The 25,639-nt window shown below is 34.7% G+C and overlaps 1 protein-coding gene and 1 long non-coding RNA gene across 3 annotated transcripts in view; one reads left to right on the forward strand and one right to left on the reverse strand.

Moving 5' to 3' along the window:
* Positions 1-25,639, forward strand: part of LOC143252149 (uncharacterized) — a 148,949-nt gene that overhangs the window by 56,879 nt on the left and 66,431 nt on the right. The window lies entirely within an intron of this gene.
* LOC143252152 (uncharacterized) overlaps positions 20,825-25,639 on the reverse strand; it is a 51,392-nt gene continuing 46,577 nt past the window's right edge. For both annotated transcript variants that reach the window (XR_013028861.1, XR_013028860.1), the window contains exon 2: positions 20,825-21,106. This is a non-coding gene — a long non-coding RNA (uncharacterized LOC143252152). The remainder of the gene's footprint in view (positions 21,107-25,639) is intronic.

Consider the following 25,639-nt stretch of genomic DNA (forward strand, 5'->3'; position numbering starts at 1 on the left):
ACTTGTAACAGAAGAAAATTCTAGTTCGCTAAATATATAAACGCATTTATTACGATTACGTCGGATACATTTATGTACCCTGTACCCATATTTCTACAATGAAATATTGTTGCTCTAGCTTACATTGTTAAGAGAACTGAAACATATGGTTGTTGCGAAATAAGCACGTGAGATGAGCGAAAACCCATATTTACTACGAACTGCATCGGAGGCTAATCAGGCATAAGAACTATTCCGCCATCACAAGTGTTCTTGTTAGTGTTAGAGTTGTCAGGTGTTCTAAGCCTCAACTGTGGACAACGCGTTAGAAACGGTTAACGTAGAAGAGAAACTTCGGTGGTATGCCCACATGATTGGCATTATTCAAGCCTTGCTCGTTAAATTATCCAAATCTAATGTCTGCACTAAATTAGCAGACTCCGTGGGTGTTACCTTTTGAAAGGTTCGCTTGCAAGCAGACACAAATTTGAGAGTTAACAGCTCAGGGCTATTACAAGGTTGTAATGGAAGCTCCATAAGGCTCATATTCAGCCTAAAATGTTTCACGCCTTGCCTGCTAGACTGTTATTGATTGACACAGAACGTGGGTAAAAAGACAGCTGCAACCAATCATCATTTCTATCATTATAAACCCGATTTGATTGATTCACATACTTGACAGCTTCTGATTCAGCTAAATCCTCCAGAGCGTTTACATGACTTCAAAAATAACGCACTATATTACGAACCAAAATGGATAATATAATCCTTGACCTCAGCAGTTTAGGCCACCTAGTGGATCGTTAGCAGTTTGTAAAAATGTAAATAGCATAGATCGAAATAATGTGTATGACCGAAAAAATATTTAAGTGCATTTTACACTTTATGTAAATATTTAGCTAATAAAGTCATTTTATTAAAAAAATAGTCTTAAATGCTAATGATTTTAACCTGACACCTACCTCAGGCGACTCTATTACTTTGTGGTGTCACTGTGAACTGAATTTAAAAAAAAATATTTGATAATAAAAGTCATGTAGACTGTAGAAATTTTTCTCCACATTCCACTTCATTTGTCCATTTCGGATTAAAAATTAGAGACGTGTAAAAGTAGCATATCCATTTATTTTGTCTCCTAGAAGTCACTGACTCTTTCAACAGTTCTATTTACTCGTCAGTTGAGATGAACGATGAGAGGAAAATGTTTCTCGAAAGGTTATTTATAGACACAGCATAATCTTTTTAAAGTTGCGATGTAAATATCAAAATTTGACGAAGCATTAAAAACAAATAGGCATGAAAGGTATGATAAAAACTATGTGAACGGTAGGCCTATTGGACAATGGCTTGTGGGAGACAGAAAATAGACCTTATATAAAACTTCAAACGCCTCTGGTTTGAAATACTAAATAGGCAAATTAAGAGGAATAAGAACAAAAATTTGGATTTTATGTAATTTTAAACAAAACGTTTAGGCCTAACGGGTTCTAATGCTTTTTGCCAGTTTTCGACGTTTAAACCGTACATTTTAAATTATGTTGTTGAATTTAGACTAGGCCATAAAAAAGTGTAATTAATATTTTATAAACAAATTTCAATAATAATCATTTTGTGGCTTATAATAGAGGTAGACTATAATTCTAGAAAAAACACACAATCCGCCATATCCGTTGTTAAAGATGCGTTTCACTCAATACCAGAGTTCATTAATTCGGCAGTAGATAAAACAAACATAGTAATGATCTGAATGCTACGTATATAAGGTTTTTCTCAGTATAACAATTGGTGTAGTGTAAAGGTTTTTGTTAATTGGAAAAATGTGATTATAATATTCTATACTTTTCATAATTCAGTAGCACTAGAGACCAAGAGAATAAATTAATGTTAAAAGATACATTAAGCCTTACGATATACATATATTTGATTATAATAAGCTTCACAAGCAAAAGTCGTTCACGCCATAATAATCGTTATTTTAGGAAAAAATAAATAAATCCAGCATCCCTTCAATTATATGAAAAACTACTCTCTTCAACAGAGCCAAACTGATAAAACAATTCTAATATATATAATTTTAAAATGTCCAAGGGTCGTGTGAGAACATGGATGTGCTTAATATGATTTATACTCTGCAAATGACCAGTAACTAAAATTTTGTTTTGACTTTAGGTTAATGTAATATACGTAATTTCTGCTCTAAACTATACAATAGTCATTAGATTGGGTCTGGGTCAAATTGGAACCAAGCTTAAGTTGTCTAGGCATACTAGTTTATGTATTTTACATCATAGTAGCATTAAAATAATAAACAATGAGATAAAAATTGTCGTAAAACAAAAATTATCACTTTAGAGCTTCAGTGGACAAACGTCAATATTATAACACGAAAACTTCTGCGAATTCTTTATTGTGACAAGTAAGTTTGAAAACTGTTTAATTTATTTCATAAGTTTACAAAAACGTCTAACAAGTAAGATTAAGAGCCCTGACATGCATGTTATAGATGGGTGTTTCTAAAATTTTTAAAAGTAAAAAATTTCAAAATTATTTTGTACCTATTTAAATACGAATGAAATCCCAGAAAACGAAGAAAGGAAGCAAAACAAGAGCACAGATCAAGGAAAACCGTTCGTATTTTTAAATATTGCTGCCTAATGATGTTAATGCGTGCCTGTATACGTGAAGATTTATATTGCAATACAACTTTAGTTCCAGGAACGTTAATTGATCACAAGTTTGTTGGCTAAATGATGCTTTAATTTTCTATCCGTGCTTTGCTGTGTTTGATTCACTCGTATAGTATTGTCAACCTCGCGGGAAATCTTCACGTATTTAGAAGCACACCTGATGCCCGAATCACACACACGCACACGCTATATACATTCACTAAAGAGATAAGTACCGCCATCTGTGGGATAACAAGTACATTATATTAAAGTCACTTTTTTCGCCATATTAAGGGTTCCCCGGTGGGTTAGTTTCAAGTTTACGGATTTGTAACGTTAAGATATGGGATTCGACAGTCCATTGTGGCTTTCTGCTACAACAAACAAACGTTATATTGGTCAGGATCCGTTGTGACCCCGTGATTAGCGTGGCACACTAGTAATCTGCAGGCCCATGGTTTGTGTCTCATTGCTGCTTTGTTTTGAATTTCGCGCAAAGTTACTCGAGGGCTATCTGCGCTAGCCGTCCCTAATTTAACAGTGTAAGACTAGAGGGAAGGCAACTAGTCATCACCACCCACCGCCAACTCTTGGGCCACACTTTTACCAACGAATAGTGGAATTGACCGAACATAATACCACCACTAAGGCTGAAAGGGCGAACATGCTTGGTGTGACCGCGAGAGGAGGGCATCTAGTGTAGCAGTTCAAATTACGAACAGTGAATGGAGATATAGCTCTCGAGTAGGTTCGCATGAATATTTGAAAACAATGAAACAAATACTATATTGGCCTGAAGCTTATTATAAGACCCAATACAAATAGCGAAAAGCACACATGTTGTGTACAACACACATAAAACAATTGGCTTGCATATTTTCATATTAAATCTAACATCGTAAAAAGGATAAGTATTGATAATTACAGTTATGTTTTATTCAGTATTAAATTATTATGATTGTTGCCACGGAAACGTTGGAAGCATTCACACTAAACCAGGAATAAATTTATCTATTCTTATACAGTGATAGTTCCTTTGTACCAGATCAAACACACAGTGTATTATCAGTACATTTTATTGTTCCAAACTTACATTAATGTCGTCATAGGTTATCATGAACAACTGGTTAAATAAACTTATTACAATTTCCTCTTCCTATGTATTTCCGTACGAGATTAATATACGAATATAATACAGTTCACTACGGAAATTAATTTGAATTCTACTTTCTTTTTTTCTTTAAAGGGACATTTAAAGTTGTATGTGATCTTAATATAGATATAATACGCATCTTCATCTATATAAATATTTTCATCCAGTTATATAAATTATTTTCTTCAAACTTATGCAATATTACACAATTAATCGAGATGGTGTGTTATAAGTACAAATAAAAGGCAACACATTAATTAATATTTAACTCTACTTTTCGTGGTTCTACTTTTAAACAAGGAATATCCTGTAATACTGTTATTACAGCAACAAGTGTGTATTAATAAGACTCTCGATCCAAGAGCTTTTCAGGCTAGAATATGTTTATGTTTGTGTTAATCTCACAGGTGGCGTATCATAATGGGTTTGTTTGTTTTTTGAATTTCGCGCAAAGATACGCAAGGGCTATCTGCGCTAGCCGTCCCTAATTTAGCAGTGTAAGAATAAAGGGAAGACAACTAGTCATCACTGCCCACCGCCAACTCTTGGGCTACGCTTTTACAAATGAATAGTGAGATTGGTTGGCATATTATATCGTTCCCACGGCTGAAAGGGCGAGCATGTTCGGTGCGACGGAGGTTCGAACCCGCGACCCTCAGATTACGAGTCGAACGTAAATAGGTTTTTCGCCTAATGTGATACTTGATAATTAGAAGAAACAAAATAGAGCAGCAACAGAATCGCTTATACGATTAGTAATTTATATTAATTACGAAACATCACATATTTCATAGTCCTGTGTTATCATTGTCGTGGATATTTGAACAAATGCGGTAAAACTTTTTGTTTAGATTATCACAGTCCTACTCTTCCTAAAACACAAGCCCCGCCCTCGAGTCTACAATGGCATAGTTTTTTTTTGTTATTGACAGGTGAAATTGAAAGGATCATGCTTGCTTGTTTGTTTTCCTCACAACTTTCTTGAATAAAGTTTCAAATCCCAAAAGGTATTGGAAATAGACGCTTTTATTACGTTCTGGTGACAAACTAAAAGTAATATACTTAGAACAAAGAATAATCTCGTTCACAGTTCTTGTCAATGTATCTGAAAATACACTATTAAATTTGCATCTCTGTTGTTCTCTGTTGAAACTACGTAAATATTATGTCAAGTTTCTTTTCTAATAAATCACGTATTTGCTTAAAATAGTACTATAAGTATATGCCATTTTGCAAATAAAACAAACCAAAGTGAAATATTGTTTGGCACAAAAGTTGTTATTGTTCTACGATTTTCACTCAAACCAGCATGGCTGTCGCTAAATCTGAATTAGAAAGAAAGCAATTATTCAACAGCACCTTCGTCAAGTCTCCGGCTACTACTGTATGATATCGAAGAGTGAATTTTGACTGTCTGCTTTATAACACACTATAGCCTCCAAATAAGGAGTGTGATTTTGCGACAGCAAGGCGAGAACCAAGAATCCTTGAATACTTACACTGGCCATGCCCAACCCGGCAAAAAGATAAATTATAGCTTGCAATGAATGACATCTATATTAAAATGTACTTTTTAAAAGGGACTATAACTTTATAAGTGCGGTTCTTATTAGAAATGTACTTGCAATTGATTGAAGCTTTATCGTATAAACATATGGCTAGTTCAAAATGTACCCCCACAACAAAACAAGTACAGTAGTCGGTTTTAAATGTGTGCTTGTGATAACAATGACATTAACTTTACCATTTCTGTTGTGTTTTCTTATGGGACGTCATTGCAATCAACTGACGAAAAATGACTGATGCAAAAATACATATTAATTTGAAAAATAAACTCCTAAACAACAATCACTAAACGAGTACTATCCGTGTTATAACAATCCTACTCGTACAGTAAAAATCAGTGTTTGTAATACGTGCTACAAAAACCATTGTATGGGTACCCATGTTATAGCAGTCATTGTATTTATCACAACTCATGTTTCAATGATCATTATATTCGCACTATCCGTATTGTAAAAACACTTACGTGTTCTATCTATTATAACAATCATTATTTGTTTTATTGTTTTAACGACCATTGTATGCGTACTGCCCATGTTTTAGTAATTATTGTATTTGTACTACTTGTGTTGTGAAAAAAAAACATTTTATATTTACTATCTATATTATAGTAATTATTGTACGTGTGCTACCCGTGTTATAATAATCATTGTCTTTGTAGTGCTTAGTCATCAGTGGCTCAGCGGTACGTTATGTTATCTCCCTGCAATGGACAAGGCACTAGTTTATATGAGCTATCGGTGTTAGAATAAACATTGCAATTGTAGTCGTATCGTAGTATTTCGTTGTAAACATTTAAAAAAAAACATTCCGTTATGTTTGATTAGTCTGGTAGACTCTTCGACTTATTATAATTTTTAAGGACTGTCTGTAAGTTATTTTATGACAAAAAGTATTTTTTTTATCCATTACTTACATCAATGTCCAGAAGGTGCTCTGTTGTGGATAAAAAACAGCTTTATCTTCCATAACTTCCTCAATTAAACGTTTTGTATAAACTTTTCTATAAAGTTTGTTCTTTTGTTAACATAGTCAAGGACTGGTCTCTGTACCAGGTACAGCTAAGGTAACCCGATGCGTAGCTTTTCACTTATCAACATACAAACTTTTACATATTTAAGATTCCTTATTAACGCCACCTCAGAAATACAAAACATATGAGAAAAGTTTATATGGTGTCAGGCCTTCTATCTCACATATTTTAGAGAATTTTCCTGCCGAGGTTTGGGTCGGCTACTTGAAAACATGAAGTTAAAAATACGACGCGTGAACTACAGAACTCTTATCATGTCATCGATCTCGTGTCGTGATACCTTTAGAACCTTTTCTCAGTGTTTACTGCTGATACCTTTAGAACCTTTTCTCAGTGTTTACTCCTGACACCTGTAATTTACTTCTTAGTGTGTCCCGGCATGGCCAGGTGGTTAGAGCTCTCGATTCGTAATCTGAGGATTGAAGGTTCGAATCCCCGTCACACCAAACACGCTTGTTCTTTCAGACGTGGGGACGTTATAATATGACGGTCAATCCTACTGTTTGTTGGTAAAAATTTATCCCAGGAGTTGGCGGTGGGTGGTGATGACTAGCTGCCTTCCTTCTAGTCTTACACTGCTAAATTAGGGACGGCTAGCACGGATAAACCTCGAGTAGCTTTGCGCGAAATTCAAAAACAAACAAACCTTCTTGTTCCATTCAGAAATTATCCAGCAAACCTGGTGGTAAAATAATGTGATACAGAGCTCAGATGGACATAACTTATTTTCAAATTGTTTTTTTTAATTTTTAATTAATTAATTTCTATTATATGATTGATTTGAAAGCGTAGGAACAGCCTCGTGACAGTTTTCATTCGGTATAGCTATTTCTTCTACAAATCGTATTGAAAGAATTAATAATATATTATGCCACACACACTTCATTGTTTATTATCTTATGCCACACACACTTCATTGTTTATTTCTTTTCGATACTCTCCTCTTCGCTTACAACGCTAAAATCAACAATTTCACATTTATTTCAAAAAATCGTAAATACTGCAAACTGTATTGTGAATTTTGGAAATAAATGAACGAATAACAATTTTACTCAATACTTTCATGGTCTTAGAACATAATAATCTGTGACAAACATTTTGGTAATTCTGTGTAAGCTAAGTTTCGGCCCGGTATGGCAAGGTGGTTAGGGCGCTCGATTCGTATTCTGAGAGTCGCGGGTTCGAATCCCACTCACAACAAACATGCTCGTCCTTTCAACAGTGCGGTCGTTATAATGTTATGGTTAAACTCGCTATTTGTTGGTAAAAGAGTAGTCCAAGAGTTGGCGGTGGGCGGTGATGACTAGCTGCCTTCCTTCTTGTTTTACACTGCTAAATTAGGGACACCTAGCGCAATAATCTCGTGTAGTTATGTGTGAAATTCACAAACGAACAAAACAACCATAAATTTGGTGACCGGGTGGTTAGGGTCTTTAGTTCGAATTCCCGTCTCACCAAATATGCTTGCCCTTTCAGCAGCCATGGGGTATTATAATGTGATGGTTAATCCTACTATTCTTTAGTAAAAAGACTAGTCCAATAGTTGGCAATGGCTGTCTTCCTTCTAATATTTCACTCCTAAATTAGGAATAGTTAGAGCAGATCGCTCTTGTGTAGCTTTACGTGAATTCAACGCAAACCATACCATACATTTGACAGTGCAAGAGCTGTTTATCTATAGATGTATCAGCAAAAGAACCAAATTTTAAATATCTGAGGATAAGAAGTTACCAAATATTTATCATTTTCAAGTTTTGATTAATAAAACAATTCCTTATCTATTTTAAATTTGATGTCTAAAAGCTATGAAACATGTAAATTCTGTGTAGATTAGTTAAACTGTTTGAAATGCTTTCGGTGAGTCATTCCATTTTAAAAGGTTCACATGTCAGAATATTCCGTTCTAAGAGTTTTTGCTTTCTCAAGCGACATATATTTGCATTTATCATCCAAAATCATTATGTACGTGTATGTGATTAGTGCAAAATAATAACGTATGTGTGTGTGATTAGTGCATAGATAATAACGTATGTGTGTGTGTGATTAGTGCAAAATAATAACGTGTGTGTGATTAGTGCAAAATAATTATGTACGTGTATGTGATTAGTGCAAAATAATAACGTATGTGTATGTGATTAGTGCAAAATAATAAAGTATGTGTATCTGATTAGTGCATGAATAATAACGTGTGTAAGTGTGATTAGTGCATAAATAATGACGTATGTGTATGTGATTAGTGCAAAATAATAACGCCACACTCAGAGTATAGGAGTCAATGAGGGGAAAAGAGATTGAGATAAAAATGTTTAAAAGATTTACCCTGTATGTAAAGTACACTGTTAGTACTGGTATTATTTCAATTTAGCAATATCCTGTGATGGTGCAATGTGAATTGCATGACAAAGATTTCTCATGGTTGTCGTGTTTATGTGTTATGAGTCCGGTAAAAAATGGAAGCTTCATCAGTTCGGCTTAACTAATAAATGGAGTCTTTCACGTGCCTGAGATAAAAACCATTCTGGAAACTCGTGAGATTCTGGATAAAGCAGAGGTGGGTTTCGTGGGTCCAGTGTACAAAATTAACACAATCAGCACTTTGAGTGAACGTTATACGCAATCGATTTCCATTTAAAAATCTACGTGTGTACTTCTATATTGACTCAATTAAATTCATCTGTTTAGCCATTCACAGGTCACATTCCCCTGGCTGTAATTTTAATTCCTGACATACAGTTCTCGTAGCACAGGTTAATCAGACTCAGGAGTCGGTTGATTTTCTTCGCTCGACCTCTCTTTTAAAATTTCGGGACAATAGGATAAAGCCGCTCTATGGTACTCACCATAACAATAATGAATGAACGATCGGAACTCGTGACAAATCGACGCGTGCAGTCCCTCTGTAGTGGTCACTACGCGCCACTCTCTTGCACGCAGCGGCGTATTGATCTGGAGTTGCGCGTGCACCGAAGTAGCCTGTTGATTTACTAGACAAAATCATAATTTATTATCTATCTTTGTGGCTTTACAGAAACAGGAACATAGAAACTTTGTAGTATCATGTGACACCGAATGGGCACTACAAATAATAAAACATGAGGTACATATATATAATACTGTATCGTTAAGAGAAGTGGCTCATAATTTTTTTTCTTACCAAACTTTTTTGTGTGGAATAGCTTTAATTGATTTTCACGAACTAGTTTGTGTTTAAAACGTTCGTGGTGGGGAAATATTAGGTGCAGTAGCTCATGTTTTTGTAATTTACATGAGTGTACTAAAATACCATGTAGGTATTGTTTATGCATATCACCCCTTTGTGTCTGCTCACGTTCTGAAACGTGTTCATCCTAAAGTACATACTGAATCGTTGACCATTTCATACAGTTCACATTTCTAGCACACCCTAGCATCATTTAAAGGTAATTAATGACACCTAATAGAATATCTTTTGGCGTTTCACTCAAAGTTCATAAAATTTTCTAGAATTATGAGTACAACATCAAAATATATTCTATTAAGTGTCGTTAATTACGTCTCAAACCTTTCATGATTAATTGTTTCTTATTGTCGCCCTCTGGTTAAAAAATATTGAAATAAAATACATAATTGAAGTTTAGAAACAAGTTTCTAAACTGATATTTTAGAAATACAATAAAATATAACACTTAATCTGTTCATGCTGTATTCGTTATAAGTAAGAAAAGGTTCGCACGTTTAATACGTTCGTATTGTATTTATAAGTAAGAAAGAGCTTACGTGATTAGTATGTTTATGTTGTTTCCTTCCATTGAAAGGAAAATTAGTCGACATAAATTTAGTCTTACGAAGCCGCATAACTTGTGTTCAGTCTTTTTCTTTTTTTATTTTTTCCCACTTACACATTTTAATGTCTAGTATTTGTAATGTTTATCTAAGCCTTTTAAATTATCTATCGAACGGTTTTATTGATTGGTATATATCAGTATTTACGTATCTCAAATGATACATCAATAAGGTGCCAAGAGAAAAGAAAATCTCACAGACGGGTTAACAAGTTTAATCTGTTTATGTTACAAGTAAGATAGGGTTAACGTATTTAATCTGTTCGTGCTGTATTTATGTTATAAGTAAGAAAATATTCACATGTTAATTTTGTTCATATTGCATTTATACGTAAGAAATGGCTTACGTATTTAATATGTTTATGTTATGAGTTAGACAAGGTTAACGTGTTTAATCTGTTCATGTTGTACGTATCATTTTATATCACAGGTTTAACATGCTTTATCTGTACATGTTGTAATTGCTTTAGAAATAAGACTGGATAATATGTTTACTATGTTTTATGTTTTACTTATTTTATATGACAAGATAACTTGCTTAAACTCTCCATTTCATACTTTTGTGACAGACTAACCCATTTAATTTATTCGTGTTCTATTTATGTTACAAGTAAGATAGGTTAACATGTTTGATCTATTCATATTGCATTTACTTCATGAGTAAAACAGAATTACGAGTTCAAGCTATTCATGTCGTATTTACTTCATAAGTTCAATAGTTTTCAATCTGGAGAGTTTGCTAGCCATGACGATCTTGTAATTTTTTCCTGGTCAAATAATCCTGTAGAATTTACGCACTGTGTACAGTAGCATTTTCATCCTGGGACACAAAAGTTTTGTAAAAATCTTGCCCTAGCATTTGGGAGAAATATTGTCTTCTTGTCATGACTGTATGAAACCTCATTGACTATGATGAATAGCTGCCAAAGCATATACTGCACCACCTCCCGCGTGTTCCCTGTGAAAAAGACAGTCTCTTTTCATCTGCACTCCAGGCAAATAACGAACACGAATCCTAGTATCAGCTTTAACATCCGGAAAAAAGACTCATCTGAAAAAAATCACATGTTGCCAGTACCTTAACTGTAAGTTGGCATGTTATTTTGCCCAAGTAATATGGTGACAGCGGTGGATTCTGCTCATTATCGGTTTGCAAATAGCTTTTCTCGTAAAATACTCTTGTTTGGTTACTCTTCTATTCAGAGCTCTTCTGGATACCTTGATATGAATTTGTTCATGCCATTCCTGTTGTAAGCTGTTATAAGACTTTTTTCAAATTGGCGTGTTAACCTGATCAAAATAAGGTCATCTCGGGCAAAAGATTTTTGGCGTCTACTAGTAGAATTACCTGAAACAAAGTTTTCTGTAGTACGTTGACGTTTAAGAAATCTGGATACAGTACCCTACTTTTCTAGCTATGTCCGTTTCCTTCACACCGTTTCTGGACAGTGGAATAATTTAAGTCCCTTTAACTTTTGTCACATGACAACTGACTTGGTTTGTTTTGAATTTCGCGCAAAGCTACTCGAGGGAAGGCAGCTAGTCATCACCACCTACCGTCAACTCTTGGGCTACTCTTTTACCAACGAATAATGGGACTGACCGTCACATTATAACGCCCCCATAGCTGAAAGGGCGAGCATGTTTGGTGTGACGGCGATTTGAACCCGCGACCCTCAGATTACGAGTCGAGTGCCTTAACCACCTGGTCACGCCGAGCCGTCACATGATGAGGCATGATCAAGTATAGAGAAATCGTGTGCACAAAGCATTGACTTGTTTAGAAAAGGATAATACTAAAAGTACAACCTTTATTTTATAAACAGAACTGGTGTGTACAAGAGGTTTGACAAACAATTGCTCCAAACAACTTATACAGATCAGAATAACAACTCGTAAATGTTTGTTTAATCGTACGCTACCTTCTCCGTCCCTACATCAGTCAATATCTACTCCATGCACATGGACAATAACATCAATACAGAACATATGCAAACATTTTGACCAAGACTGTAGTTAGAATAAGAACTGTTCAGCATTCTTCCAGCCTTGATGTATGTTTATATAAGATCAAAATCATTTCTTCTAAACATTAATAACATAAGTTTTCATGCGCAATAAGGTTTACAACTTGTATTATAGCTTTGACTTATACTTATAGTCCTTATTTGTTCTTGCTGGTAACCAAAACCTCTGTTCTTCTAGTAAGTGACATGATTCCTTATAGTCCTTATTTGTTCTTGCTGGTAACCAAAACCTCTGTTCTTCTAGTAAGTGACATGATTCCTTATAGTCCTTATTTGTTCTTGCTGGTAACCAAAACCTCTGTTCTTCTAGTAAGTGACATGCTTCCTTATAGTCCTTATTTGTTCTTGCTGGTAACCAAAACCTCTGTTCTTCTAGTAAGTGACATGCTTCCTTATAGTTCTTATTTGTTCTTGCTGGTAACCAAAACCTCTGTTCTTCTAGTAAGTGACATGCTTCCTTATAGTCCTTATTTGTTCTTGCTGGTAACCAAAACCTCTGTTCTTCTAGTAAGTGACATGATTCCTTATAGTCCTTATTTGTTCTTGCTGGTAACCAAAACCTCTGTTCTTCTAGTAAGTGACATGCTTCCTTATAGTCCTTATTTGTTCTTGCTGGTAACCAAAACCTCTGTTCTTCTAGTAAGTGACATGATTCCTTATAGTCCTTATTTGTTCTTGCTGGTAACCAAAACCTCTGTTCTTCTAGTAAGTGACATGCTTCCTTATAGTCCTTATTTGTTCTTGCTGGTAACCAAAACCTCTGTTCTTCTAGTAAGTGACATGATTCCTTATATATTTGTTCTTGCTGGTAACCAAAACCTCTGTTCTTCTAGTAAGTGACATGCTTCCTTATAGTCCTTATTTGTTTTTACTGGCAACTAAAACCTCTGTTATTCTAGTAAGTGACATGCTTCCTTATAGTCCTCATTTGTTCTTGCTGGTAACCAAAACCTCTGTTCTTCTAGTAAGTGACATGCTTCCTTATAGTCCTTATTTGTTCTTGCTGGTAACCAAAACCTCTGTTCTTCTAGTAAGTGACATGCTTCCTTATAGTCCTTATTTGTTCTTGCTGGTAACCAAAACCTCTGTTCTTCTAGTAAGTGACATGATTCCTTATAGTCCTCATTTGTTCTTGCTGGTAACCAAAACCTCTGTTCTTCTAGTAAGTGACATGATTCCTTATAGTCCTCATTTGTTCTTGCTGGTAACCAAAACCTCTGTTATTCTAGTAAGTGACATGCTTCCTTATAGTCCTTATTTGTTTTTACTGGCAACTAAAACCTCTGTTCTTCTAGTAAGTGACATGATTCCTTATAGTCCTCATTTGTTCTTGCTGGTAACCAAAACCTCTGTTCTTCTAGTAAGTGACATGATTCCTTATAGTCCTTATTTGTTCTTGCTGGTAACCAAAACCTCTGTTATTCTAGTAAGTGACATGATTTCTCACATTTTTTACACATAAAAATTTCATCTCTTAAAACATTTTTTTTTTGATAAAATAACCCATGAACATAAAACCGTTCTTTTTTTATATTTTAAAGATATATCATTCATTAACATGAGAATTTATTGAAGTGATAGATATATTAAAAATATTGAATTTATATACACTTTAGACGGTACTGTGGTTACAATTTTTCAACGTAAAGCTTTCTATTACTAACAGTTTTACCCTCAGTGGCTTAGCAGTAATTCTTAAGACTTATAACGTTTTAAAAACCCGATTTCGATACCGTGGTATCGAAAAACAAACAAACTTAACAGCTTTATCAGTGTATGTATATCTGGTAAAAAAAAGTTTCACAAATCTCTTAACCGCCTTAATATCATGCACATTTTACGTTAACTGTTTCGATTAAGTTTGCAGATAATTATATCTGTGAGATAAAGTTTCGAGCTTTTTCTTTGCCCCCAGTCTTTGAATTCAGTCAGTGGAACAAGTACAGAAAGTCTTTCTATTGACTATTTCTTTACTTTCATAAGGGGTGTTGGTATTCACTATAACACAGCCGTCTCTCGCCAATGACGCGCACAAAAGCTACCAAATATCCTGTATAAAACCTAACTAATAATCGAGAAATATGGTATTCACGTAAGAGTGGAGAGAGACTATCATTTGTTAAGTACATGAAGTAAAGAGATCAGTTTCAAGTCTCATGGAACCCCAAAACTGAAGCTACATAAGTGTATATTTATATTAAACTGAAATTATTTTACTCACGTTTATAAACTTATGGGGCAATAAGTAATTTATAGGTTTCGTAGCAAGTAAAGAGCTCTATCGTCTCACGATTTAACCTGCATTTCACACACTTAAAGGTTTCATTGTGTAAACTATTGTTCATAATATTGTTTTTGTTGTCTTTTCAATCTCCCCCTCAACAATTTCTGATATTACTTAACACTTCTATGTTTAGCATCTGAAAACAATTTTGAAGAACATACGACTTAATACTTTTAGTACTGATTGTTTGTTTAGAATCAGCACAAAGTTACACATAAGGGATATCTGTGCTCTGCCCACCAATCAAAACTCGGTTTCTAGCAGTGCGAGTTCTCAGACATACTGCTGTGCTGCTGAAAGGCTACTTTTAGCCAGCCTACATTCGACTTTTGAGCGAAGTAAATAAAACGAAATCGTCCTATTTTACATTTCTTTTGTGAGCTCATACTTGTTTTATAAATAACACATATAAATAACGAAAAAGTCCAACCTGTAAGCCTACCCAGCTGTCGCGTATATCTCTAGTTGAACGTTATATATCATTGTGAAATAACAAAATCTAGGAACTCATAATTCACTTTAATATCATTATACGAGTGCTTGATATCCGCTAAAAGTTTCAAGACAAGCGCTTTATTATTACAAACCCGCTTCAAAAAATATTGAACGCGTTTATTCACATCTATTACTTTTTACAAGTGGTGTCTTTAAATACGTAGAAAAAAATTCGTTGCTGACTTATAGTTTTATTAAGACTCTTAGAAAATACAGATTACCATAAAATATACATAATGAATATCATATTGAAGGTATTTACTTGGAAATTGTGATAACTGCACCATTTTAACTTTTCACTGCTTTTCGCGTTGCCTGATGCCGCATGTTGTTTGTCTTCAAGCATAAAGCTACTTAATAGGTTTTCTGTGCTCTGGCTACCACGAGTATCTAAACAAGAGTTTTAACATTATTAGCCCTTAGACTTACTGTTCAGTCATTTTACATTCACTCAACTTTTTTAATTTTTCAAACGTCATTTTCAGTAATTTTATTGGAAAACCATTTCGAATTTAAAACACAAAACAACAGCGACAATTGGTTAAAACTATTACCAGTGGCGAATTTATTTTGAGAACCTCATTACTTTTATGATAAGTTTTGGATTTTTATGATATTCAGAAGAATGCTAAAATAATACAATTCTTGCAGTTCGTGGGTTATCCACCTCAATAACAATCTCTTTACTGTGACAATAAAAAGAGTAATTCCTTTCTTATAGTTTCATAATGTTACAAGTGCCAATTACCAAACACATATTTGAATAAGGAAAATAAAAAAAAAACTTTTCCTTATTACAAATATTAGTTTATTATATTATAGAATATAATTTTCTACAAACAGATACAAACTGTTTTTGATTTTAAATAAATATTTTTTATAAAATAGATAACGAACCTGGAACTTTATTGTTTTTCCACAAAATAGTTTGTTTTTAAATTATATTTGCTTTTGAGTATTGTTTAGCTTTCATTTAATCCCAGAATTTTTCAGTCTATTAAAGATCAAACATTTCGTAGGTTCTCAAATTTCTTTAAATAAGGCTTAATTATTAGAGTAAAAAGTATGCCAACATTTCTCGTGTTTGTCTAATACTGGAATGATAAATCTTAATCCTTTAACATGGATAACAATGTATATATATCGACCAACATCGTTATGCGTAGTAGAAGTTGGAATGTGGTACGTTTCAACAGCGTGACAGTATTAACCTGTTGACTGCCAAGTATTTCAGCTGTTACAATACAACTCTAATGCTTCTTCATTTTGTAACTTTTTTCGTGATGCCATTTTGGATCGAAAGTGAAACAATTTGTAAGTAGGTCAAATCAAATGTAAATGGTGCTGACATCTAGCGTTGAAATTAGGTATTATTAAAAACGAATTAACTCGTCCGTGGCACTGAATAGATTAAGCTTTCAGCCTGAAATGGATGAAGAGCTTAAAATAAACCAGGAAATTTGATTCCTTGTAGCTTTGTCTTTAAATTTCTTAACAAGAACCACAGGAAAACTTCTTTTATCTGAATTTGATATGTGTTTCAACAACATTATTGCTCGAATTATATAAAAATTTTATCACTTATCAAAGTAAGACAGATACTTAAAAATATGATTTGATACTACATTTTGAATTTCGCGCAAAACTACACGGGGGCTATCTGCGCTAGCCGTCCCTAATTTAATAGTGCAAAGCTAGAGGGAAGGCAACTAGTCGTCACCACCCGTAGCCAACTCTTGCACCAATGAATAGTGGGATTGATCGTCACTCTATAACGCCCCCACGTCTGAAAGGGTGAGCGTGTTTGGTGCGACTGGGATTCGAATCCGTGACCCTCGAATTAGAAGTCGAACGTCTTAACCCACCTGGCCATGCCGGGCCGCCGGCTAAGAATTGCTAGAACAGTCTGATATCAGTATAGTGCTGAAAGGCTGCTAACAGATGTAGTTTGTTGTTGTTGTTGCTTCACAGGTGAAGACATTCAAAGTCTGATTTTATAATGATTTTTCGAAATAACATGTAGCGACTTAAATCACGAGTAAAATAACTTTAATAATGAAAAACTATATTGTTACATTAAACATTTCACACCAAATCTGTTTTCAGGTTTTATGTACTTATAAAATTAATGAGTTTCCACTGTGTGCTTAAGATAGGATAAGACTTATTCATTACCAGAAAATATTGTTTCTACTCATCCATCGTGTATGAAGTGGCTGCTTCATCCGTTTGTGTCTCCACACTGGAGAGGAAAGTGTCTTGTAGCTATTAACACGATGTGTTTGTATGTGTACAGTAACCACACAGAGAGTTGAATTCCGTGATGACCCACTTGTAGAGAAAAATATATATGTAAAAACGGCTGGTATGGATAGAGAAAAACTATATGTAGAGGAGCGAACAACGTTTTGACCTCCTTCAGTCATCGTCAGGTTTACAAAGAAAGAAAGAGGTAACTATACCCCACGATTTAAAAAATAACGAAACCATATACTGTTGCAAGCCGTATATTCCAGACATCAGCAGAAAAGTAACCAACATTTGGCAAAAACTAGTGACAAAATATGACATTCCAGTTAATACCAAATTTATTCAAAACCAGGCACAAAACTAAGGTCTATACTATGTAAAAACTACACTGACAAACACCACACCAACATTATTTATAAAATACAATGTAATAACTGCCACGACTTCTATATTGGAGAAATAAGTAGAAAAATGGAAACCAGATTCAAAGAACATGAAAAGTCACCTTCACACGTTTTCGAACACTGCAAGTCAAATAAACACAACATAACCATAGAAAACACTCATATACTAAATAAAAAAACAAACATAAACAAACGCAAAATTAAAGAAGCCTTACTTATACAACAACTCAAGCCCAAAATAAACCAATACAAAGGAACACCTTCATACCTGTATTAATAAATATAATCAAATATCTAAGCACGCCATCTACATTCCTACATTCAGTTACACAACCGCCTTCAAACATGTGGTCAGCTATCGGTCAGTTAACTCTTTCTTTCTTTGTGAACCTGACGATGACCGAAGAAGATCGAAACGTTGTTCGCTTCTCTACATAGGGTTTTATCTATCCATACCAGCCGTATTTACATATACAGAGAGTTGAGTTGTCAACTGATCGATTCGCACTATACCGAAGATATCATTTTTATTTCGTGAAGTGATTCTCAAATACTCAAGTCCTTAATCTGGTGCGAACTACAAAATCGGTAATCCAACCTCAAAGCACCATATTAATGTGCCATTTCCAACACTGGTCACATAACAATAATACGAACATATAAAAAATTCCGTACAAATACTGGCAACAACAACAAAAAAAAAAACATCGTATGTCTATTATAATGTTGGCCACATGACACCAAAACATCATATCAACATGTCCATAAAAATAATGGCCGTCTAGCACCAAAAACCACACCAACGTGTTCTATAATTATTGATCAGCTGAAAAATAAATATAATATACTCTTGTATATTACAGTGTTAGTGATCTGAGAACAAAACCACACCAAACGTCGCTATTTATTGGATTACGAAACAACCAATGAACTCATTGCAACAGAAGTTCACTGACAACATAACACCATACCCACAAGTACATACCATTATTGGTCACCTAATAACAAAATACAATACCAACCAATGTATCCAATACAATGTTAACTATAAGTGTAATTTTACTTCAATGTGAGACTAAGTATTTTCTTTCTCTACAGAATTACATTAAACGACAAATTTATCTACAGTTTAAAAAATGTTCAACGTTTTTCAGAGTTAAACTGCAAAAGTAACTGTTTCAATATAACCAAACAAAGGATTTATTTTTTGTTGCTGTTTGTTTTTTGAATTTCGCACAAAGCTACTCGAGGGCTATCTGTGCTAACCGTCCATAATTTTGCGGTGTAAGACTAGAGGGAAGGCAGCTAGTCATCACCACCCACCGCCAACTCTTGGGCTACTCTTTTACCAACGAATAGTGGGATTGACGGTCACATTATAACGCCCCCACGGCTGAAAGGGCGAGCATGTTTGGCGCGACGGGGATGCGAACCTGCGACCCTCGGATTACGAATCGCACGCCTTAACACGCTTGGCCATACCAGGCTTATTTTTTTGTATAATTAAAACAAAAATTCATCATTCCTGTAAAGTCTAAGTAAGAAGTTGTTATTTTAATGTAAACAAAATAAAGTTTTCATCTTTAGGAAGAGTTAAAACGAAAAAATACTCTTTCAGTATGACAAAAATGAAAGTTAAGTGCTTTGTATATTTGAGATAAAAGGTAAGTCTTGTTATTTAAATAAAATAAATGATTTATCTCCTTCCTTAATCAAACTAACAACTCACTTTTTTAAACTCAAACTAAAGGATCAGCCTTGCCATATAAACAAAACAATATGTTTATTTTTCTGTTTATTCAAACTGAAGTGTATACTAAACATATGTCTCCCGGTGGCTAAGCGGTACGACTAAAGGCCGTAACGCTAAAATTGGGTTTTGATACCTGCGGTGGGAAAAGCACTGATAACCCATTATATAGGTAGCTATGTGCTTAACCGCTGTCAAAACGTCACTAGGTACATAATGTAAGGTAGTACTTATTCCAGTAAAGGAAGCTTATTAATTAATATGGGTTTTGTAGTTTGTAATTCTCTTTTCTATAGTCTCACACCAAATCATATAATAGTTTTATACAAAAAGATTAGGATTCACTTTTCATTCTTTGCCAAAATGAATACATAAAATCATATTAGACCATTATACCACACTGTTAACCAAAACTGTAACACCCACAAAATCATTGTAATGAAATATTATAGTGTTTTTTGTAACCTCTAGATACTCTACGAGGCAATTTTAGAAAATATATATAATTTCTAGTTGTCATTCAGCAATACTCTTAACATTTCGTTTCATTTAATGATTCGTCGTGATATATCTGGTGAAAAGAAAAACAAGATGTTGGTATTTTTTCTATAGCTTCAGTAAACTTCTATTCCTATTCAATAATACTTGCCCAATCAGAAACGAAATAAACATTTCAGGTCGTAATTAAAACAGTAAAGTTATATTTTGTTAATGATCCGTTTGATCTGTTGAAATCTATGCTGGACAACAGCATAGTTTGTGGATGGAAAATATAGGATGTATATTTTGAGCCTTATAGTAAACTCGTTATTTCAGAGATGAACTGAAGAAATTACCTCTGTATAAAATAAAACTTAATAAGTATCCCACTTTTACAGAATGAAACTTATATTCTTGCATTTTCATAATGTTAAAACTAAGGTTATTTTCTTATAGAATTAAAGAATTTTATTTAAACCTTTCAGTGAAATGAGACTCAAAAGTTTTTGTTTCTTTATTTGTTGTTAAGCGTTGAGCTATATAATGAGTATACTCAAGAAGATATCGAACACTGAATTTTAGCGTTTTACCATCAATTACCAAGTAACCAAACTTGAAGAATTGCTTTCCAGTGAACTTATTTTAAGACAATGTTTTTCCACATACGAAATTACCATAAGAGACAGTAATTGTATAAAAGTAAAGAAAGCGAAATAATATATACTTATAGTCAAGTGAAGATCTTTTACTAAATATTTAAAAATCAAGGAATTGTAAATGGTTAACTTACAGAATTTATAACACATACTTCAACCAAAATTATGAAATATGCTGTTCAATAAACACCTAGCGGTGGTATTATGAAACTGGTGGTTTTTCATACACATCATAAATGTTCCATAAAGACTTGCAAAAACTGTTTGCTAGTTACCTTTTATTTAGAAAAGATTACAGGGTTGTTCGAAGAACCTTGTCTGATGATCAAAATAATTTCCATTGAAAACAAATACAATGTTAGTAATAGTATGTTTGCTAAATAGAAAGCTCTCTAAATAACAGGTTACTTCTCCGTGATAACACAATAGTGATGACGTTGTAATAGTTCAAAGAGAAGAAGACCCTCCCTTGTCATCAAGTTTCAACAACGTACCATCTTCAAGGTCCTCAGCTTCCTTACTTCTAAAACGCTCAAGGTTTGGTTCTGGGAGAAGAAAAACAAGAACAGCATTAGTCTGTCAGTCTTTAAAAACAAGTCTTTTACTTAGAAACTCAAGTATATAGCGAACAGCTGTCAAGACCTGAAGTTTACGTGTGTTGTTCGATTTCCTTTGCATATTTTCGCTCGTAACTGAATCATTGGCTTCACAAACATCGAATGTCGTCTAAAAACAACACGATAATAACAGCAATGAGCACTGTGAGAACAGAACAATCTGTACCTTTTTGGACTGGATCCTCGGGTCTGATCAATATATTACAGTGTTTATCTAGATACCGTTGTTAGCAGGCTACACACTCCTTTATCACATGCAATTATTCCAGTTCTATCAGTTGTTGAAATTTAAACGACGGTTAACTTCCTGTCGATCAGAAAATACGTGAAACTGACTAAAGCTGCCTCTTCCTTATCTGGTTAGTTATGAATTTCTCTCTCTCTGAGATATTTACACGACGATAACACACATACACTGTCGTTTAAAAACACATTTTAAATTCACGTATATAAATACACAGGACTAACTGTAATCACGCATGATTTTAAAACAAACGATGATTTATTTTCGCAACACGCATGTATATACAAACATAGAGACTAATATATCGAGTCCTAAAAAAAAGTATATACCTTTATGATTGTTTTGCCGTGACAACCAGTAGAAACAAATGTATTGTTCGATATAGTTATATCAGGGTGGTCATGCATGACAAAGAAAATATTGGAGGCATTACTGTCTGGGTTTCAGATAACGCGAACAACTTTGTAATAAAGCTGAGGGTTAGCATATAGTCATATCTTACGTTATTAAAAAAAATACTTACTTAAAGTTTAAAGAGTTTTATTACGTCATAGTGGAGTATATAACACCCGTCAAGATGTTCTAAACTACAATTTGCCCACAAGTTAAAGGTAAGCTCGGGCTGTCGCTTCGCTTCACGACCAGCTTTGCGATTTAGTTATTACTTAGATTAAAAATTATATATTTTTTACAGTTTACAGTGAAATAGCTTTTTTTATTGAAACTTCTATGAATTTTATGTATCTAAAACATGCTTTTTACTAACTAGTTAATCCTAAAGGTTCTAAAATCAATACATAAAAATAAAAATCTAACGTTTTTGTTCAAATTTTATCCAGTAATTCCTGATTTTTTTACTTGCGATTTCTTAAACTTATGTGAATCCTTTACAACATCTTTCTTGGTTTTTTCTTGTATGATGGTTATTGAATTCAAATACAGTTATTATGGTAACATCGAAACCACAGACTGAAGACAACGCTTTACACCCACCCAATCCGCCACGTTCCCCTCATGTACATGTCATCATCATTGATATGAAATATTCCGAGATGTTAAGCAACTTATTTTTAACAGCTCTAATTGGTTTTATGATGGAAAAGATCCAAAGTTCGAGATATGATGCAGCTGAATACAGCCCGTAGACGCGATATAAAAGTGACAGTCGACTTCATAATTCTATTCAAAGAGTCGTACAAAGCCTTCGCGATGGTGAGTGTTTTCTGGTTAGTTTTGTTTGTTTATTTGTTTTGGAATTTTGCACAAAGCTACTCGAGGGCTATCTGTGCTAGCCGTCCCTAATTTAGCAGTGTAAGACTAGAGGGAAGGCAGCTAGTCATCACCACCCACCGCCAACTCTTGGGCTACTCTTTTACCAACGAAAAATGGGATTGACCGTCACATTATAACGCCCCCACGGCTGGAAGGGCGAGTATGTTTGGCGCGACTCGGGCGCGAACCCGCGACCCTCAGATTACGAAGCGCACGCCTTAATGCACTAGGCCATGCCAGGCCCCTTCTGGTTAGTGGCCCTCTCTCTAGTCAGGTCCGACACAGCAGGTAGCTATGGCGCTTGACTCGCAATATGAGGGTCAAGGGTTCGAATCCCCGTTCCACCTAACATGCTAGACATTTCAGCCGTGGGAAGTTATAATATGACGATCAATCTAACTGTTCGTTGGTAAAAGAGTAGCCCAAGAGTTGGCGGTTGGTAGTGATGAGTAGCTGCCTTCCTTCTAGTTTTTCACTGCTTCGTTTATCTTTGCGTACAATTGAAAACAAATCAAACCAAACCCTCTGGTTAGTAATTTAATATCAGCAACAGCTATATGTGAAATTTATAGGAGTCTCTGGCATGATCACTTAGCCCACATTCAAGTTGAAAATTGAAACTCCAATGGTGCGAAATAATGTACGATAGTGTGTATTTCTTAGCATTGTTTCCAAAAAGAAACATTTTCACCATTCACATTGTAGAATAAAGAAAATGCAAACGTATATAAAACATGGTGCGAACCAACGATTTAAGCACCAATGGACATCATATTTTATCGTAAGATTTGATATAGCCAATCACGTATGTCTTAAATATTAAAAATATTAAAACATGTACATAAATAACCAGCCCAGTAATTGTACAACTTTAAAAAATGTTTTCTCACAATTACAATTCATACCGACATCGGGAAATGACATAGTTTAAGGTTCATGACATAATCATGGTTTTGCGAAAATCACTAAAACATTAAAATCATTCCTTGCTGGGTTCACGATCAGGGAAGATCACTTAGTACTGAAGATATAAATAACGACTTGGTCTGTTTTATTCTCCATCAACTTAAAAAAAAAAAGGCCATCTGAAGCCTACACATACGTCGTTTTACCTTCATGACATTTCCTGTTACCACAAACAGGTTGCTGCTGTCCGTCAAACCTTTGGTTTCAACAACAGACAAGACTGGTGTCGATTTAACTGTAGAAAAATCATGTTGCACAAGGAAAGTATGAACCCTTGGCCAAACTCTTATTAACCGCACCTGTGGTCTCCCTGGCACTATTCCATCTATCGAGTTTCTGTCATGCCTATGTAAGCAGTTCTAGTCTACTTGAACGCCTTAACACATAGTGATTTCTCTTTTTCGAATGACGAAATTAGAACAACCATTAATGCATATCTTTCTTAGTTCGTTCACGTCATTGACCGTATTACTTTTCGTAAAACCGGCATTGTTACTAACTCTGTCAAAGTGGTGATCAACTCTGATCAGTTGGTAGAACGTCAACTTCTACCATACCATTTTTGTTTGATGCTTTCGCTCTTACGTCGGCCCGGCATGGCCAGGGGGGTTAAGTTGTTCTACTCGTAATCCGAAAGTCGCAGGTTCGAATACCGTCGCACCAAACATGCTCACCCTTTCAAACGGTCAATTTCACTATTCGTTGGTAAAAAGAGTAGCCAAAGAGTTGGCGGTGGGTGGTGATGACTGGCTGTCTTCCCTCTAGTCTCAAACTGCTAAATTAGAGACGGCTAGCGCAGATAGCCCTCGTGTAGCTTTGCGCGAAATTCGAAAAACAAACAAACACTCTTACGTCGAAGTACCTTAATGTCCGAAAACTAATACGTACAGTACAAATTTGTTGTTTTTTTTCACTTCACAATAAATTAATTTTTCTACCCTTAAAGCACACCCTAAACCCCAAATGCAATTCTGTACAAAAACCATGTTAATTTCTTCCAATAAGGAGTTTACCTTCCTCAAAACATAATGCAACATTGTAATTGAATGTTGAACCGCCGGTCTAAAGAACAAACTTCAGTTTCTTCTGTTCAACATATTCAGACTCCTCTTGTTCCAATATTAGATGGTCATACCTAGACTTTTACTACTTCTATTGCTAATACTTATGAGCATCAAACCTAAACCGCTATTGAAATTCACTGACCTGAAGACGAAAGGCGGAAAACTTTCGAAACGTCGTCCTGTACACTTGTGTCTCCACAACAGGCAGTAGCCATCCATTCTACAAAGTTTCATCATGAATACTCTGCCTAAACAATCTATCAGAGAATATCTAAGCAATTCTCTTGGTATATACGTCGTTCAGTATCGAAAGTTGTTCAAAATTGTAATCCCTTATATTTTGGTTATAAACCTTAACACTTCAAATGAAGTAGGGAAAAATGTACTGACAGCTGGAAATGCCATATAAAACAGAATAATATAACAAATAGTAGCCCTCCCTCTAGTGGCGCAGAGGTATGTCTGCGCACTCACATTGCTAGAAAGCGGGTTTCGAAATCTGTGGTGGACAGAGCACAGACTGTGTTGCTGTGTGCTTAATTTGTCACATCGCTAAAAACCGGGTTTCGAAATCTGTGGTGAACAGAGCACAGACTGTGTAGCTGTGTGGTTAAATTGAAAGACAACAAACAAATATGCAGTTTGTGAAAAATGTATTCATTTCTTGTGCAATCGTCATGAATTACCGAAACAACCAAATTTTCAAAAAAATCAATTTGAGGAGATAATTTCCCAGCTAAAACAAAACTGTCATTAGGTTTACATCGGATGCATTGTCATTATCATTATATTAATGAAAACGTCCCAGTTTTGCAGCTGAATGTGTTCTCAAACTGAAACCTCTTGGGTCTTTTGCTTCGAAAAGTTCAGAAACCAAAGAGTATACGGTAACCAAAAACACGTGCTCTAGCTGCG

Source organism: Tachypleus tridentatus, chromosome 6 (genome assembly GCF_004210375.1).
Source record: "Tachypleus tridentatus isolate NWPU-2018 chromosome 6, ASM421037v1, whole genome shotgun sequence".
NCBI classification, from domain to species: domain Eukaryota; kingdom Metazoa; phylum Arthropoda; class Merostomata; order Xiphosura; family Limulidae; genus Tachypleus; species Tachypleus tridentatus.